The sequence below is a fragment of the Syngnathoides biaculeatus genome, chromosome 17 (assembly GCF_019802595.1).
Source record: "Syngnathoides biaculeatus isolate LvHL_M chromosome 17, ASM1980259v1, whole genome shotgun sequence".
Lineage (NCBI taxonomy): Eukaryota > Metazoa > Chordata > Actinopteri > Syngnathiformes > Syngnathidae > Syngnathoides > Syngnathoides biaculeatus.
Genome location: NC_084656.1, coordinates 313,786 through 330,882, shown reverse-complemented (window position 1 = coordinate 330,882; position 17,097 = coordinate 313,786). Strand labels below are relative to the sequence as shown.

The 17,097-nt window shown below is 44.4% G+C and overlaps 1 protein-coding gene and 1 long non-coding RNA gene across 4 annotated transcripts in view; one reads left to right on the top strand and one right to left on the bottom strand.

Moving 5' to 3' along the window:
* scai (suppressor of cancer cell invasion) overlaps window positions 1–1,089 on the bottom strand; it is a 188,826-nt gene extending 187,737 nt beyond the window's left edge. For all 3 annotated transcript variants that reach the window (XR_009792230.1, XM_061800572.1, XM_061800573.1), the window contains exon 1: window positions 756–1,089. The gene's annotated coding sequence lies outside the window, so the exon portion shown is untranslated. The remainder of the gene's footprint in view (window positions 1–755) is intronic.
* A 44-nt stretch (window positions 1,090–1,133) lies between these two features.
* On the top strand, window positions 1,134–16,474 carry LOC133490476 (uncharacterized). The gene is made up of 5 exons (XR_009792233.1): window positions 1,134–1,305; window positions 3,684–3,776; window positions 3,873–3,968; window positions 11,417–11,521; window positions 15,697–16,474. It is a non-coding gene; the product is annotated as an uncharacterized LOC133490476 (long non-coding RNA).
* The last annotated feature ends 623 nt before the right edge of the window (window positions 16,475–17,097 follow it).

Here is a 17,097-nt window from a genome sequence, read left to right as displayed (position 1 = left end):
TGAACCCGGGATCTCAAGATTGTGAGGCCAAAGCTTTCCACCTGAACCCCCATGCCACCTGGATAAATTCAAGTAAAGAAAATTTAAATAGGATGTTTTGTCAAGGTCAACATTATGGAGTGTTATTTTAGTTCAAATACATTTTGGGGGTGGAAAGGATTAACATTTCTATTCATTTGGGTGGGAAATAATTTGAGGTCAAAGTGCATTGAGTTATGGTGGAGTAAATTGAATTGCTATATCTAGGCACGCTATAGTTCTGATAACTATTTGGCATTGATATGAAACGGGGAAACGAAATTCTTTATGCATTCCATTCATTTATTCATTCTCGTCAAATAACAATATCTGATGCAGCTGATAGACAGTGGAGGGTTTTCAGAGAACTGCTTCCCAAGATGGAACTGTTAAAGCCAAAACAGTACGGAGAATTAATTGTGATGATTTGCAAATGAGGACCAAAAAAAGATGAACACACAATTTACTGTGTTTCGAGCACTCGTTGAAAATGCCAATCTAAGGCATGTAATTATTGTAGATTATTGTAAATCGTTGACAACAAATACTTCACGATAGCATTTACCTAGGAGAGGGGTTATGCCTGAGATCATACACTAAATATCAGATCATAGATCATCATATATGGTCCAAACACAACGGGTATCTATCTTATCAGATGTGTTTGGGTATCGGTTCCACCGACAACACTATACTGGCCAGTTTAACAATCCGAGCAATATACAGAAGTAGCAAACCTTTTGTGGCATCATGCTGTTTCTTGGATTACGGCGCCGAATCGCAACCAATGTCCGGAGAAGGATTCATATATTTTACAACAGCAGAGAAGCTCCGAAAAGAAAGCCTCGTTTCCTTGAGGTTTCTTGACTAGAAGTCAGCGTGGCGTGCTATGTCCGGGTCGACATTTTCAAAGTAAAAGTATAACACTGTAAATTTTACGCAGTGGATTATTTACAGGCGTGTATGATAAAATTAAAGAACAACAAAAATAGTGAGAAGAATTGACTGAATAAGAAATTGAAAAAACGTCATAACGTTTTGTGCGCCCTTGCTCTTTATGTCCAGCAGAGAGCAGTGTTACCTTGAAGAAAGTGTTTTCTGGACTGTTCGTTTGTTGCGTTCAGGTAGCGGTCTTGTTAGCGTGTTGCGTCAAGTAAAACAGAATGGGAGCACGATCGGTCTTTTTCCCGTCTGAAAATAAATATGGCTGGGTGAAACCAAATACAAGAAGTTATTTAAGAGTTATTTACAAAGCCTCCATTGCAAGACATTGCATTCAACAGAAATGTGAGTATTTGAATGTGTAAAAATACAGAATTTCAATAATGTGAAAAAAAAATTCTTGATGAAATGGATTGACTTGGTTAAGAAATACTGAAGGGAGGAAAAGGTAGAATATGGCACAATCTGGGGAAATATTGGTTATTCTAATTTGGAAACCCTTAAATATGGGTGAAAACTAGAACTTGTGTCGTGGGGAAATATTTTGGAGTTGGAATGGTTTAAATCAGTCAAGAAATGTTGATGGAAAGAATAATGTAGAATTTGTCTTAATAAGGGGCAAATGTGGATATTTGAATGTTTAAAAATATAGAATTTTGGGAGTGCAAGGAATATGTAAAAGATCTTGTTGGTGGAATGGTTTGAATCAGTCAAGAAATGTAGAAGAAGCAGGTAAAAATGTAGAATCTGAGGGGCGTTCCGGGAGTGTTTATTTGCTGTGCAAATAGGACACACATTGACGTACTCCCTCGCATAATTTTTATATTCGGCCACCAAAAACGTTGCTCGATGACAGACACTGTTTTGGCCATGCCCGGGTGATAAACTGTGCAATTGACCCCTCCGTAGAAATTGCGTCATCCGCGTCGCTGACCAATCAGAGGCCAAAGATCTGCATAAACCACGCCCCTTTTTGGCATCCACCGTTCCCTCAGACAACGTTGGATGGTCCAGTATAGCTTTTGTTAGCGTTTTATCGCGTATTTTGGTTCTTTAACAATAGATATGGTTAAGAGGTGTAGTCATGGACTTTGTAATAGTGACGACAGGTATCCTGAAAGGCTAGTTGGTGGAGTTCAATTCGTATCCTTTCCAAAACCGAAGACCCAGTACGAAAAATGTCTTCGATGGATCAAACTTTGTGGAAGACGGCATGATCAACTGAATCCATCTAAAATTAACCGGAACAGAAGACCGAGTACGAAAAATGTCTTCGATGGATCAAACTTTGTGGAAGATTGTATGATCAACTGAATCCATCTAAAATCAACCGGAACAGATGTTTGCACAAAGGTAAGCCCTATATTTGATTTCAATACATGTCTCATATAAATGAATTAGCAGTTCTTCGCTTGCATAACACAGCTACGTGTGAATGATTGACACATTTGATCTGTGTTGAGCGATATTTTGCGATGATCTGACTGCACAAACGTGTCTCTCTTCGGCGGCTACCGAGCTAAGCTAAACCGGACTACCGACTCCTAAAAGCCCTTGACGTGCACCGAGACACCAAGACTGAAGGAAGGATGTTTGAGGACACTATAAAGTAGTGATTGTCATACTTGGTCGGGACCTACGTAGGTTCGGCACTAATTCAAGAATAATTATTGAGGGGAGCGCGTGACGTTACACAAAGAAAACGAGAGAAACAACTCGTAAATCAAGCCTCGCCTTCTTTTCCTTCATACGGCGGTTCACAAACGGCTATACAGATACACATACAGATTCTGCACACAAGTGTGATATGTAACACGAAAATAGGAAACTGTCGCTGAAGAATTCGTCTTTGGGTTATAATATATTATATTATGTGGCTTCTCGGTCTTCCTCTGACTCCGGAAAGATCTCGCGCTAATATCAATGGTTTCTCCGTCGATATGCATGTAAATACCAATGAAATACCCCTCGCTGAAATACTTGAAGCCCTGCTGTCTGCTTTTCAATGATATTTCACTATTCGCTAAGAATGCAAGTGAGAAATCAGCTGGTAAATCGGACAATTTCACTTTTGTCTTTTCTTCCTGCACCGCCATTTTTGCTAATTGTTTGCCTGAGGTTAGCACACGTGGGGTGACGTAACTTCAGGAGGCGTGGTTACGTGCCCTGTACGGAGGGGTCAATTGGTGTGGGCCCAGTCAATTACTCTTCCCCTTAGCGGGGGAACAACATATAGCCTGTCAGCGTGTCTTTGACTTGACTTTCAATTTCCCAGGTGAAGAGTGAGACAAAACAAGCTTTGGGGAGGATAGGCGCAGAGTCAGACTTGGTTCTTTCCCCATCATGCACACGCGACAGTGCATTGGGTTTCCCGTTCTTTGTTCCTGGCTGATAGGTCATCACAAAACGAAACCGCGTAAAGAAGAGTACCTGCCTAGTTTACCTAACCCTTTTGGCTGACCTAATATATTTCACATTTTTGTGGTCTGTTAACACCAAGACCGGGACCTGTGCCCCCTCTAACCTATGTCTCCATTCCGACATAGCTGCCTTGACTGCTAGAAGTTCACGGTTTCTGATGTCACAATTTCATTCTGCTGGAGTTAGTTTTTTGAATAAGAATGGGCAGGAGTGTAATCTTCCGTCCTGGGGATTTCTCTGTGAGAAAACTGCCCTTATCCCTGAATCTGACGCATCAACCTCGACGACAAACTGCCTATCAGGATCGGCCAAGGTGAAGACTGGAGCTGAGGTAGAGATGGCCTTGAGCTGACTGAAGGCATGGCGGGTTACAAATGAAGGAACTGTAGGGTGAGGTGAGTGCATGTAATGTGGCCGCAACCGTACTCAAGTTTAAGATGAACTTGCGGTAAAAGTTGGCGAACCAAATAAACCTCTGCACCTCCTTGCAGGTCGTCAGAGTGGGACAATGAAGAACAGTCTCGACCCTGCTGGGATCCATGTGTATCTCCCCTACGCGAAGACAAAGCCTCAGAATGATACGGAGGGTTGGTGGAACTCGTACTTTTTAGCCTTGACATACAGATCGTGAAGCAATAACTTGAAGCACCGCACAAAAATGCCTGACATGGGATTTTTCGTCTGGAGAAAATCATGTTGTTGTCTAGATACACAAAAACATATAAGTTAAGGATCTCGCATAAAACATCGTTGACAAAATTTTGAAATATGGCTGGTGCGTTTGTGAGTCCAAAAGGCATCACTAAATATTCATAATGCCCTGTGGGCATGTTGAATGCAGTTTGCAACTCATCCCCCTTTCTTATACGTACTAGGTGGTACGCACTACTCAAGTACAGCTTGGTAAAAACCTTTGTCTCCTTCAGAAGTTTGAAGGTCATGGCAATGAGGGGGAAAGTGTACCTGTTATCTATCGCAATGTTGTTCAGTCCTTGGCAATTGATGTGGGGCCACAGGGTCTTGTCCTTTTCTATGAAAAAGAAGGCTGCCCCGCCCTGTGACTACGAGGCCCAGTTCAAGTCTTGTTGCCAGTGACTCCTCCAGATATGCTTTCATGGCTTGATGCTCTGGACATAAGAGAGTATGAGGGGGGAGGAGCCGGGCAGCAGGTCAATGGTGTAGTCGTATGGCCTGTGGGGAGAAAGCAACTTGGCCTCACATTTTGAATATACTTCCTTCAGGTCATGGTAACAAGAGGGGGACTGAGGAGAGGTCTAGCTCATCATGCGGGGTTTGAGCAGACTCTTCCCTTTCCGCCCCCTTGGACGAGATGCACTTAAGTGCGCACTTGGCTCCCCAGGACCTGATTTGTCCGGTCGACCAGCCATGGACCCCCAAAATTATGTTATGGCCCTTGGTGTAAAAAACATGGAACCTGATGCGTTCCAAATGTGAATCCACAAATGTCATGGTGAGCAACTGAGTGCGGTGGCTTGTTTTGCAGAGGAAACTACCATTTGCTGCATATACATTACAGAGGCGCTGTACTTCGAAGGTCCTTAGACGCATGCTTTTGACCAGATGTGAATTTAAAAGATTGGCGTCCGAACCAGAGTCTATGAACGCAGTCCCCCTGAGTGCCTGTCCTCCTGAACCCAGGCAGTGGGTCATTGTATACCCCGAATGCCCACAGTAGAAATAGAGTCCCTCCCTCTGCTGGCGTAGGCGTTCCTCAGGTGACAAGTGGAGGCGGCCCAGCTAGCTGGGCTTTTCTGCCTCAGTAGACGTACCTTGAGGAGTGTCAGCGTCCCTGATACGTGCAGGCATGTTCCTCTACAAGGTGTTGTCCTGGTCCCGATCCATGAGTCTTGTCTATATTTAAAGTGAGAGTGATGAGTACGTCCAGGTCTATCAGCAAGTTCAGCGGGATCAACTGGTCGTTTACCACAGGGAACAGCCCTTGAAATAATGCATTTAGGAGCGCCCTGTTGTTGCACTGGCTTTTGGCTGCAAGAATGCAGAAGTCAATGGCGTAGTCGGAAACCCGGCGCTTGCCTTCCTGCAACGTGATCAAGGAGTTCGCCGCTTCACGTTCAGGGGATACATACTGGAACACTTGCGCCATGGACTTCACGGAGGACATCCACGTCCAACATATGTCCGCATCGTGGCTCCACTCAGTGGTCGCCCATGCTTTCGCGCGTCCCATCAAGTGGGAAATAACAAACCCAATCTTGGCTCTGTCAGAGGGAATGGCAGCTGCTTGGAGCTCAAAGTGGAGCTCTCACTGTGTGATGAATGGCTTGATATTACCAGAGTGCCCTGAGAAAAGCTCCGGACACGGGAGCGGAGAGCAGACACCCGGATGTGTCCCGGGGACCGGCGAGGGGACTGACTCATAGATACGGGAGGAATCCACGGCAGCTACTGGCGCCGGGCTGGCGTCGGCTCCGCTGGGGAAAGATGCGGTCAGGGAACTATGCCTGGCAAATACCTCAGGCAACTGGTTGCTCTGGTGCTCCAACTGGCAAGCAAACATCTGGAGGTTTTTGTCGTGTTCGGCAAGATGCTGTCCTTGAGCCTGGAGGGCGTTGCACACCCGATCTGAGTCGGCTCGGTCCATGTAGTGGCCATATCGTTCTGTCATGACCAGAACACGAGGCTGAACCCAAAATGCACGACTCACGAGACTAGGTACAGTTCAGGAAGCGTCTTTATTCAGTCCAAGGTCGAAACACAGGCATGCAGTCCAAACAAGCAGCAGTGTCAGAATCAGGAGGTAAAGAGGCAGGGCCATCAAAAAGGCAGTGTTCGGTACACAGAGCATCAAAGGCAAGTGCAAGGACAAAGAGTTGCTGGAACGTGACATGAAGTACAACGATGTGGCAAGGACCAGACTGCAGGCGTGGCAAGATACACGGAATGTAATTTCCGAGACGAGACGCAGGTGAGTGGATCTGCTCATTAGAGGACAGTCACACCCATGACAGTGGAATTTTTTTAAATGTCGGTAAAAATTGGAATTTGTGTAATATTTGCATTTGGGGAATTTTGAGGTTGGAATCATTTGAATTGGTCAAAAAAAATGGAAGATGGACTTTAAAGCGTTGGCCTCACAGTTCCGAGGTCCCGGGTTCAATCCCGCACCCACCTGTGTGCAGTTTGCGTGTTCTCCCCGTGCCTGCGTGGGTTTCCTCCAGGAACTCCGGTTTCCTCCCACATCCGAAAACATGTAAATTAGTTGGACACTCAAGGTTGCCCCAAGTGTGATTGTGAGTGCGACTGTGGTCTGTCTCTATGTGCCCTGCGATTAGCTGGCAACCAGTTCAGGGTGTGCCCCGTCTCCTCCCTGTTGACAGTTGGGATTGGCTCCAGCACTCCCGTGACCCTTGTGAGGATAAGCAGTAAAGAAAAGGCATGGATATTATATTATATAACAAGCAAACAAAATGCTACAAGGTTCAAAACTCTTTTTTTTTCTCATGCTTTTTAGAATATATCCACTTTTTGATTATATTACTTGCATTGTATGCGGTTTTAATTGTATTTTTTTAATATTGTTTGTCATCTTTATTGTTTTTATCCCGTTTTAAATATTTTATCTCTTTGTTTTCAAATTCCTTTAATCGTGTCAAGCACATTGAGTTACTTCGTGTATGAAATGCGCTATACAAATAAATTTGCTTTGCTTTGCTTTCCAATGATGCCTATGATAGAGCCTCCAGCAGGTCCAATATACAAGCCATTTGATGTTAAAGATGTTGATTGTCTTGCTCACTTGCCTCGTCTCTCTTCTGGTGGTAATGCATGGCTGTCTAGTTTTGTGGAAACTTTACAGGGGTATACACTCTGCATGGGAGACTGGAGACAAGCAGTATCTAGATCATCCACTAGTATTGAACAACGAGAACTCGAGAGAACTGCAGGTATGCTTAACATACCCAATGGAACCATATTGAGAGCTAACTTCGAGCATCTGGCCACAGCTATCAGAGAGATGTCCCCCACTCCTGTTAAAGCAGCACCCACTTCTTTCCCTATGTTAAACGACCCACTTGAGCACTTGACTAAGTGTACTAAACTTTGGACTGAATCGACTGGACGTCACCCTGGACAGTCTGGTTAGGAGGACGGTATGTTCAGCACTGCGATCCTGGCCGGTCTCCCTGAACCAGTACAGACCACTCAAAGCTGACCCTGACCTCCTGTCCGGAGATGAGCTTAGATTTAGAAAACACTAAGTGCATCACCTCAAAAGTAGTTTAAGCCAACAACAGGGTGATAATGAAATTGCTAAACTCCAAAAACAATTTAAAACAAAAGTAGCACAGGCAAGATGAGGCCACACAAAAGAAGGCAGAAGGAAAAGTCCAAAACCACACCAGACGTAATTTTTGGCAGGCACAACCACCTAGACAGGCAGGTGGGTTCTGGGGTAATAGCCGGGGTGGATACGCAGGAAGGCGTGGAGGGGCGGGGGTGAGTGCAACAACATCAACGTGATCAAGGATGTTTTGGTTGTGGTTCTCTCGATCACTGGATTAAAGACTGTCTTACCACTCCTCCCCCTCAAGGTCCAATGCAAGGGCATGGTGGCTGATCCAACAACCGAGGGGGCCAAGGCAGAGGCAGAAACCACAGCTTTGGCGGCCCACCTTGGCAGCAGGATGGACAGCAGCAGGTTGGACAGTACCACTAGGGGTGCTCGCACTCTGTCTCGCACTGGAACTGGCGGTCGGACAGTCTGTCACTGTCTATTCTGACTCATCTTACGCTGTCTCGGCTGCTGTGTTGGACCTGTCTGCATGGAAACGGAATGACTTTAAAACAGCCAAAGGTATCCCAACTGGACATTTGACACTGATCCAACGATTAGACAAATCCCTGGCAAAACTTTTGGCAGTTGCTATGATCAAGGTCCCTGGCCACTCCAAATCCACTTCAACCACAGCCCTCGGCAATAATGCTGCCGACTTGGCTGCCAAGCAGTGTGGGCTATGTCCCACAGATGCTTGTCCAATTATCAAACAAATTCTCTCCTGAAGTGCCCAAACCTCCGTCTCATAGTGCTTTGGTTAAAGTACAGCACAACGCCTCTCCTGAAGAAAAGATATTTTGACCAAAACTCACTCATATTGGCTCCAGAGCCATGCTAACCAAACTTCGCATGTGGTGGCATCCTAAAATGTCTGACTTTTGTCATGCCCACTGCGGTGACTGTAATATTTGCCAGCAACACAATGTTCCCCCCACACTGAGACCGTTGCCAGGTTTATTTGACCCACCCACCTGGCCTGGTGCTGAACTCGTCATGGATTTCACAGACATGATCACTCCTGTTCAAGGTAAGCGCTACCTTCTTGTTTTTGTTGACACCTTTCCGGATGGCCTGAAGCCTACCCCTGCGCTTGCGAAGATGCCATGTCAGTAATGAAAGCTTTGGTGAATTCCAACGCACGGTTTCCCCGCTCTCATCTGCTCGGACAACGGTACACATTTCACATCCACACACCTAGCGACTGCAGAGAAGTGGTTAGGGTGAACTCACAAATTTGGTTGTTTATCACCCCGCCAATCAAGGTTCAGTTGAACGTATGAATCGCACGGAGAAGGAAAAACTGGCTAAAATATATACCTCTTCTGACATAAACTGGGTTCAGGCTCTTCCCCTTGCTCTCATGTCTGTGAGACAAACTGTGTCTCATCCCACTGGTTTCTCTCCTTACGATCTTTTTACAGGTCGTCTGATGCCTGGCCCTTCCTCCTCACTCCAACCGCTGGAGGAAGGCGTTGTGTCTCCCAAGTTTTCTTAAACTGTTTTGGACACAACTGCATTCTTTAGCTTCGAATTCCTCCTTACAGATCCAGGACTATCTTCCATCACCACCTCGTACACTTGATCTTCCTGAATGGTTATCTGTTTACTTTAAACGACTCTCTCGTAAGTGGTCAGAACCTCGTTGGTCTGGCCCACACAAGGTGACTACTCGTACCTCCAAAGCCGTCCGCTTGGAGGGAAAAAGAACTAAGTGATTTCATTATTCTATGCTTTGCCCTGCTCCAGAATCTTAATTTCACTTTTTTTTTATTGTTTGTTGTTTTTTTTATTGTTAACCATGATTCCTACAGATGGTCAGATTGCTTTTTGGACCAAGAGAGGGAGAGCAGGAAATCTATGGCATTCTTATTATTGGTGTGATTGTTGTTCTTGGTATTTTGATCTGGGAAATCGCTCAAAATACCCCATACACGCACCCACATCAGTGCCAGCTGTTAGTACAACCCACCCGGAACATATTTATCACAGAGCTGAGTTGTAATCTGTTGATGAGTGGTTCAGGGTTTTGACAGGCGTTAGCGCAGTAAACAATAATTCGTTACTAATGGCAAAACAAGCGGCGAATAAAACCCATAGTGATTGTGTTGTATGCATGGGACCGAGACCTTTGTTACGTGTTGTTTCTTCTTCTGTCAACTCCTCCTGTGTTCTAGATCTTGTGAAAAATTATGTGCCGACTAAAAATGAATGTAAAATTAGGGATACTGTAACATCAGCCCACAAGAATAAACCTGTGTTTAATCGTGCTGTGGCACGCCAAAACTTCACCTGTATTTTCCTTAAAGGTAATGGTGCCCCAATTGGCAATATCTCTGATGATCAGTGTGCAGAGACCCAGGAAGCACCTTTCTTTCAACCTGTCAGCCGTGCTGATTTGTGGTGGTGGTGCAGAGGGAACCATCTCTTCGACCGCCTGCCGTGCAACAGTACGGGCAGATGTGCATTAGTAACTTTACTTTTGCCTATTTTCGTTGTTCCTGTCACCCTAGAGGATCTGGCGGTTGCTCCTGAACACTTCAAGGAAAATGTTGGTCTATTACACCGTTCACGTAGGTCCAAACCTACCTGGCTCTGTGCTGACAACCCAACCTACATTGACGCTATTGGCATGCCGCGTGGTGTCCCAGATGAGTATAAACTGGCTGATCAGGTAGTTGCCGGTTTTGAAAATATACCTGTAATTTCATCTTTTTTCCCGATATTCCTAACGAAAATGTCGACCATATCAATTACATACATTATAATGTCCAACGTTTGGGCAATTCCACCCTTGAAGGACTTGAAGCTGTACATGAGCAACTTAAGGCTGCATCTATTATGGCTTTCCAAAATTGAATCGCATTTGATGCACTGTTGGCCGAGAAAGGGGGTGTTTGCCGAAAAACACCCAACCTGGCGGACGCCTCACTAAGGCCATCGATGGACTTAGAACCCTTACTAAGAAAATAAAGGAACACTGGTGTTGACACGTCTATGTGGGATAACTGGATCAATGTGTTTGGTAAATTGAAGGGTGTCATTTCATCAATATTCAGCTCTCTGGCTGTCTTCACCTCGATGCTCACCCTCTGTGGATGCTGTTGCATTCCTTGTGTTCGTTCTCTCTAACCCGTCTGATTGAGAAGGCGACTGGTGCCCCATCTGATCGTCGCAGTGATTATGTCCTCATTAGACTCCCGCCCCGACACACTTCTCAAGAGGATTTTACTGTTGCTATCGCTCCCCTTGAAAATGATACTGTACTTCCACCACCTCCAGATTATCATGATGTCGACATGCCCCGTGATTGCATTGCCCTTGCCCTTCTGTTCTCCTGATACTTTTTGCATGATATTACTTTTTTAGAAATGTTTTGCTGTATTTGAGTTGTCTAGTACTGCCCTGCAGGTTTAAAGCTTACGAGTGTTCTGAATCATGAGGCCATGCACTTGTTACAAAGTATGTTTGGACACTTAGAGAGGGTTTCATGTTTTTCATATTTCTTGAAGGGTTACTTTTGTGATTTTCGTGTTTGTTTTTGTGATCTATTTCATAGATCAAGAGAGGGAATGAAGACTATTTTACTTTTATTGCACTTTAATTATTTGCTTAAATATGACCTTATACATTTTATCAACAGATAAAGTGTTGTCCATTTGCTAATCAGTCAAGGATGTGTTGTGGAGTGAGGTGGCTGTCCTTGATCTTTGTACTCAGAAAACCGGCTGGTGGCATCCTCCTCTCCCAGGTGTTGCCGTGGAGACAAACGACACCAGATAAGGAGCGGAAAGTTACTATCCCTGCCCAAGACCACACGGCGGGGTGAGGGCAGGAACTTTTTACCATGGAGCCGTACATATAAAAAACCTTGTGTTACCCGGCAGCTCTTGTCTTCTTCTTGGGCTGTCCTGCCAGAAGACACCAGTCTCGTGTGTGGCAGGATACCTAGATAAGACCCAGACGTCTATCTTGCACATTCCTTTGTAATAGATCCATTTACCTGTCTAATCATTGTTCATCTTTTCCTCGATCAGCGAACATGCGTAGGGTCCAAACTCGCAAATTTCTACACCAGGGGTTGGGAACCTTTTTGACTCAGAGAGCCATAAACGCACAATTTTTGGAAATTTGTTTCAGTGAGAGCCATATAATATATTTTAAGACTGAATCTAATTAAATGTGAGCATAACAAGCGTCTTAATTTATTATTTCAAATAATGTTGTTCTAATACCATTAATGTGACGTCTGGTGCTGCATGGATTTGCTGATGGTTTTGTAGTGGTTGGTACTTGGTGAGGTTAAGCTTCACGCAGGCATTGAGGCTTTCATCCATTAAACGTGATCATAGGTTGGACTTGATGTTTTGGAGATGTGAAAATGACTGCTCACATGAATACGTCGATCCAAACATTGTCAATACAGCAATACTCACACGCCTCAGTATATGTTATGTGACTGGAAACACGTTCCAAATTTTGAGAATCAGCTCGTCTTCGGGTTGAAGCTTATTCATTTCTGTCCACATGTGCTTCCTCGCGAACTCCGCTTTCTGTCGTGCAATTCTTTCCAACTCTTCATTCAGTGACTTGAACTTATTCACCCACATCTCTGAGGCCTTCAGGTCAGCCACTTCTACTTCAAAATCTCTCAGGGAGACTTCAGGAATGCAACTCAGGTCGGCTGTGTTCAGTGAACACTCGTTTGGATGGGTGGTGAACTTAAAAAGACCGGAGTGCTCACAAAATTCTCCAAAGCTCACTTTGAATGACTGGATGTGAAGCCAGCTCGCTGGTGGAGATCAAAGTTTTGAGTGGGCTCATTTGCTGTGCATGCATCTGTAAACTCTCTCAGTTTTTCAAAATGTAGTAAGCGACCTGTTTCAAGATCCTTGATGAAGAGCTCCAGCTTGTTTTCAAAAGCAAACACAGCGTGTTGAAGGGATAGCACTGTATTTCCAAAGCCTTGCATTTTCACGTTGAGCTGGTTCAGATGTTCGGTAATATCCACAAGATCGTCGAACTTGAGGACCCACTCAGTTTTCACTAGCTCAGGATGCTCGATGCCTTTCATTTCAAGGAAAGTCCGGATTCCTTTCAGGCAAGCCGGAAAACGGCTTAGCACCTTCCCTCTTGACAACCAGCGCACATTGCTGTCCAAAAGCAGACCGTGAAAGTTATTTCCAACTTCATCCAGCAGTGCTTTAAACTGGCGATCATTTAAGGCTCGGGCAACAATAAAGTTGATCACATGAATGACTGGCGACATCACTTCGCCAAGCTGCCCTTCACACATCTGAGCACAAAGTGCCTCCTGATGTACAATGCAATGGAAACTTAGGATGGGTCTTTTTTCATGTTCACGGAGAAGTGCCACATCCTTTGTTTTTCCCCACCATACACGGAGCACCATCAGTACACACTGAGAGAAGTTTATCCATAGGCAGTTTTTTTTCATGAGCGAACTCCATGAAAGATTTGAATAAATCCTCACCTCTTGTGGACACTTTTATTGGCAGAACAGCCAGACTTTCTTCACGCAATGTGTCACCAGCAGCATATCTTGCAATTACACTGAACTGCGCCAAATGAGTTACGTCTGTGGACTCATCCAAAGCCAGGGAAGGAAACAGTGCTGTATTTATGTCCTTCACTTGAGTTTCTTCCACTTGGTTGGCCATGATGAGGGTACGATCATGAACAGTTCTTGCCAACAGAGGCATGTCTTGTATCCGTTTGATTATCTTGTCCTTGTTCGGAAGATCATCAACAAGTTCATTGGCTACATCAAGCATGAATGTTTTAGCATACTCGCTGTCTGTGAATGGTTTTCCGTTCCTCACTATTGCTAAAGATCCAGCAAAACTAACGGAATTATAGTCACCTTGCCGAGTCCAGAGGTGGAGTTGCTGCTGGCTAGCTTGCACCTGGCTCAGTAACTCTTGGCACGCTTTCTTCCTGCTGTCTCCCGCAGGGTATTTCAATGCAAAGACGTGGCGTGTGTCAAAGTGCCGCTTTACATTTCATTTCATTGATGAAATTTTGTCATTGCAAATTAGGCATACCGCAGAACCTGCTCTCTCCACAATGGCAAATTCTCCAGTCAATTCGTCCTGAAATCTACGATATTCGTCATCTTTTTTTCTTTTCGCCATCTTCTCCCTCGAAGGGTTAGCTTTGAGCTAATGACCGAGCCAACTGATGCAAAAGGGGGCGTGTACCTTTGTACCCAGCAACGTCCCAGTAACGGCCAACGTAGGCTATTATCATCCAATTAAAATAATAGACAATTGCTCATGCAACTGCAACTTTGAACATAACATGAGCAGTAGAAAATCGATGGATGCATTGAAACTTCTTCTTTTCCTTTCGGCTTGTCCCGTTAGGGGTCGCCACAGTGTGTCATCTTTTGCCATCTTAGCCTATCTCCTGCATCTTCCTCTCTAACCCCAACTGCCCTCATGTCTTCCCTCACCACATCCATAAACCTTCTCTTTGGTCTTCCTCTCGCTCTTTTGCCTGGGAGCTCCACCCTCAGCATCCTTCTTCCAATATACTCACTCTCTCGCCTCTGAACATGTCCAAACCATCGAAGTCTGCTCTCTCGAATCTTGTCTCCAAAACATCCAGCTTTGGCTGTCCCTCTAATGAGCTCATTTCTAATCCTATCCAACCTGGTCACTCCGAGCGAGAACCTCAACATCTTCATTTCTGCCACCTCCAGTTCAGCTTCCTGTTGTTTCTTCAGTGCCACCGTCTCTAATCCGTACATCATGGCCGGCCTCACCACTGTTTTGTAGACTTTGCCCTTCATCCTAGCAGAGACTCTTCTGTCACATAACACACCAGACACCTTTCGCCAGCTGTTCCAACCTGCTTGGACCCGTTTCTTCACTTCCTGACCACACTCTCCATTGCTCTGTATTGTTGACCCCAAGTATTTGAAGTCGTCCACCCTCGCTATCTCTTCTCCCTGTAACCTCACTCTTCCCCCTCTACTTTTCTCATTCACGCACATATATTCTGTTTTACTTCGGCTAATCTTCATTCCTCTCCTTTCCAGTGCATGTCTCCATCTTTCCAATTGTTCCTCTGCATGCTCCCTGCTTTCACTGCATATGACAATATCATCTGCGAACATCATGGTCCAAGGGGATTCCAGTCTAACCTCATCTGTCAGCCTATCCATTACCACTGCAAACAGGAAGGGGCTCAGAGCTGATCCCTGATGCAGTCCCACCTCCACCTTAAATTCCTCTGTCACACCTAAGGCACACCTCACCATTGTTCTGCTGCCATCATACATGTCCTGTACTATTTTAACATACTTCTCTGCCACACCAGACTTACGCATGCAGTACCACAGTTCCTCTCTTGGTACTCTGTCATAGGCTTTCTCTAGATCCACAAAGACACAATCTAGCTCCGTCTGACCTTCTCTGTACTTTTCCATGGATGGATGGATTGAAACAAACGAGAATATTCTAAAACCCGAAATCTGCGAGCCAGATGTTATCATCAAAAGAGCCACATCTGGCTTGCGAGCCATAGGTTCCCGACCCCTGCCCTACACTATAAACAATAGAAATTACTCTGATCTGACAAAATATTCCAAATATAAAATATGAATGACATCTTTTTTGTTTTATCTTGCAGAAAGCAAAGGTAACTACTGTGTGCCTGTCCAACTATCCACTCGTGCCTTTCACCAGACAATGAGAATTGTAACCCTAAACCTAAAAGACAAGCTTGTGAAAAACGAAATGTTGAAATGTTAGCAGTGGCATGTTCCCTGAAATTTAGATTAGAAAATTTTATGTTGTCAAATGATTCGTCCATGCAAGTAGAATAACTTTGAACGCCAACAAGGGAAGTAACCTGGTTTTCAGAAACACTTTCACTATGAGGCTTGCCACTTGCACATTTAACCTATAGGATGAAGGAGTAAACCAGGACAGCATTATCATGTATTATGAAGTAATATTATTTCCATGTTTTAGGGTATGTGGAACGCCTGTGAGAAGAGCGACCCTCTATGTGGATGCAGACCTAACGACTTCCTCTGCTCAACCCCAAGCACCACCACCTCTCCGCAGCCAGTACACAAAACCAAGCAAAGACCTGGCTATTCGGGATCAATTTTCAAGATTTTCAAATCAAAGCTGTTCAAATGAAATGTTCTGAAAATTTTAAAAAATTACAAATTTGAAGAAGCCGATTTAAAAACTGTGTCCGATTCGTTAAACTGAAGCTAAATTCTGTCCTGATGGAAGATGTTTTATGTTACAAACTTCTGACGCATCCTGATTAACCAATCATGTTGCGTGACACAGAAAAGGAATGCATTAGTCTGGTCTGTTCAATAGTCATTTTCTCAACTTGTGTGAACCTCTGTATATATGACTTTCATGGTGAAAGCAAGGTGATGTGGCATACTGTGGATTTGAACTCTCTAGCTCCTGATGACATTTTATGGAATGAAACAATATCATATTTAGCATGTGCATATACAAATGTTTATTGTTTAACATGTTGCTGTATTAAGTCAGTCTTGACAAAACCGTCTTGAACACCACCTTCAGTGGTTTGTAAAAAAATACCTTAGTTTTGAAACTTTTCCAGTGATGTGATATTTAGGGATGATATCACAAATTCTTCAACCATTTGGCTTACTCTAATTAGAGTCAACTTGAAAAGCAAATTTTGCACCAGAACAGCAAAAGACATTTTAACGTCGAAACTGTCACATAATGCGAGCAATGTCCATCAATTTTTAGTCCAGGATCAACACCCACACTTTACTTTCATGCAAAGAAAAGAGTAATTTCCATCAGCTGGGCATAAGTCCTGTGAATGCGACATCATCTTTAAGTCCTGGGAGTGGAAATTATGCTCGGATTCTCTGCGCAGCACATGTTGGTATAACAACCCTGTTGCTCTTGCTGAGACCCCCCCAACACCACCTCACCAACAGTGCCACGTGGCGATATCTTTGATGTCCTTCCATTGTGAAGGCGTTTCTGCCATAATGGTATTGAAAGACATGCCAGGTTGTCTCCAATACAAATGTGTTTAGGCAGAATTTCCTTACAGCAACCTTAAAGGAAGACTCCTCAGAATTCATATGCACAATAAACCCTCCAATGTGAAGTAATATTATTATTACATATATTTTGTATGGTAATTGAAAAAAAAGTTGAAAATAAAGAACATATTTGAAATCCAAGCAAAATCTGGATGGGTGCCAGCTTTCACAGCCAAACGCCGAAGAAACATCCTTGACTCCGCCCCTGACGTCGCCCGTGCTTAGCATTACAGACCATTCGTGCTAGCTAAGCCAAAATGCTGCCTTGTTCTGGATCAAAACTGAGAAAACTTTGTCTTTTTTTAACCTCGCATGG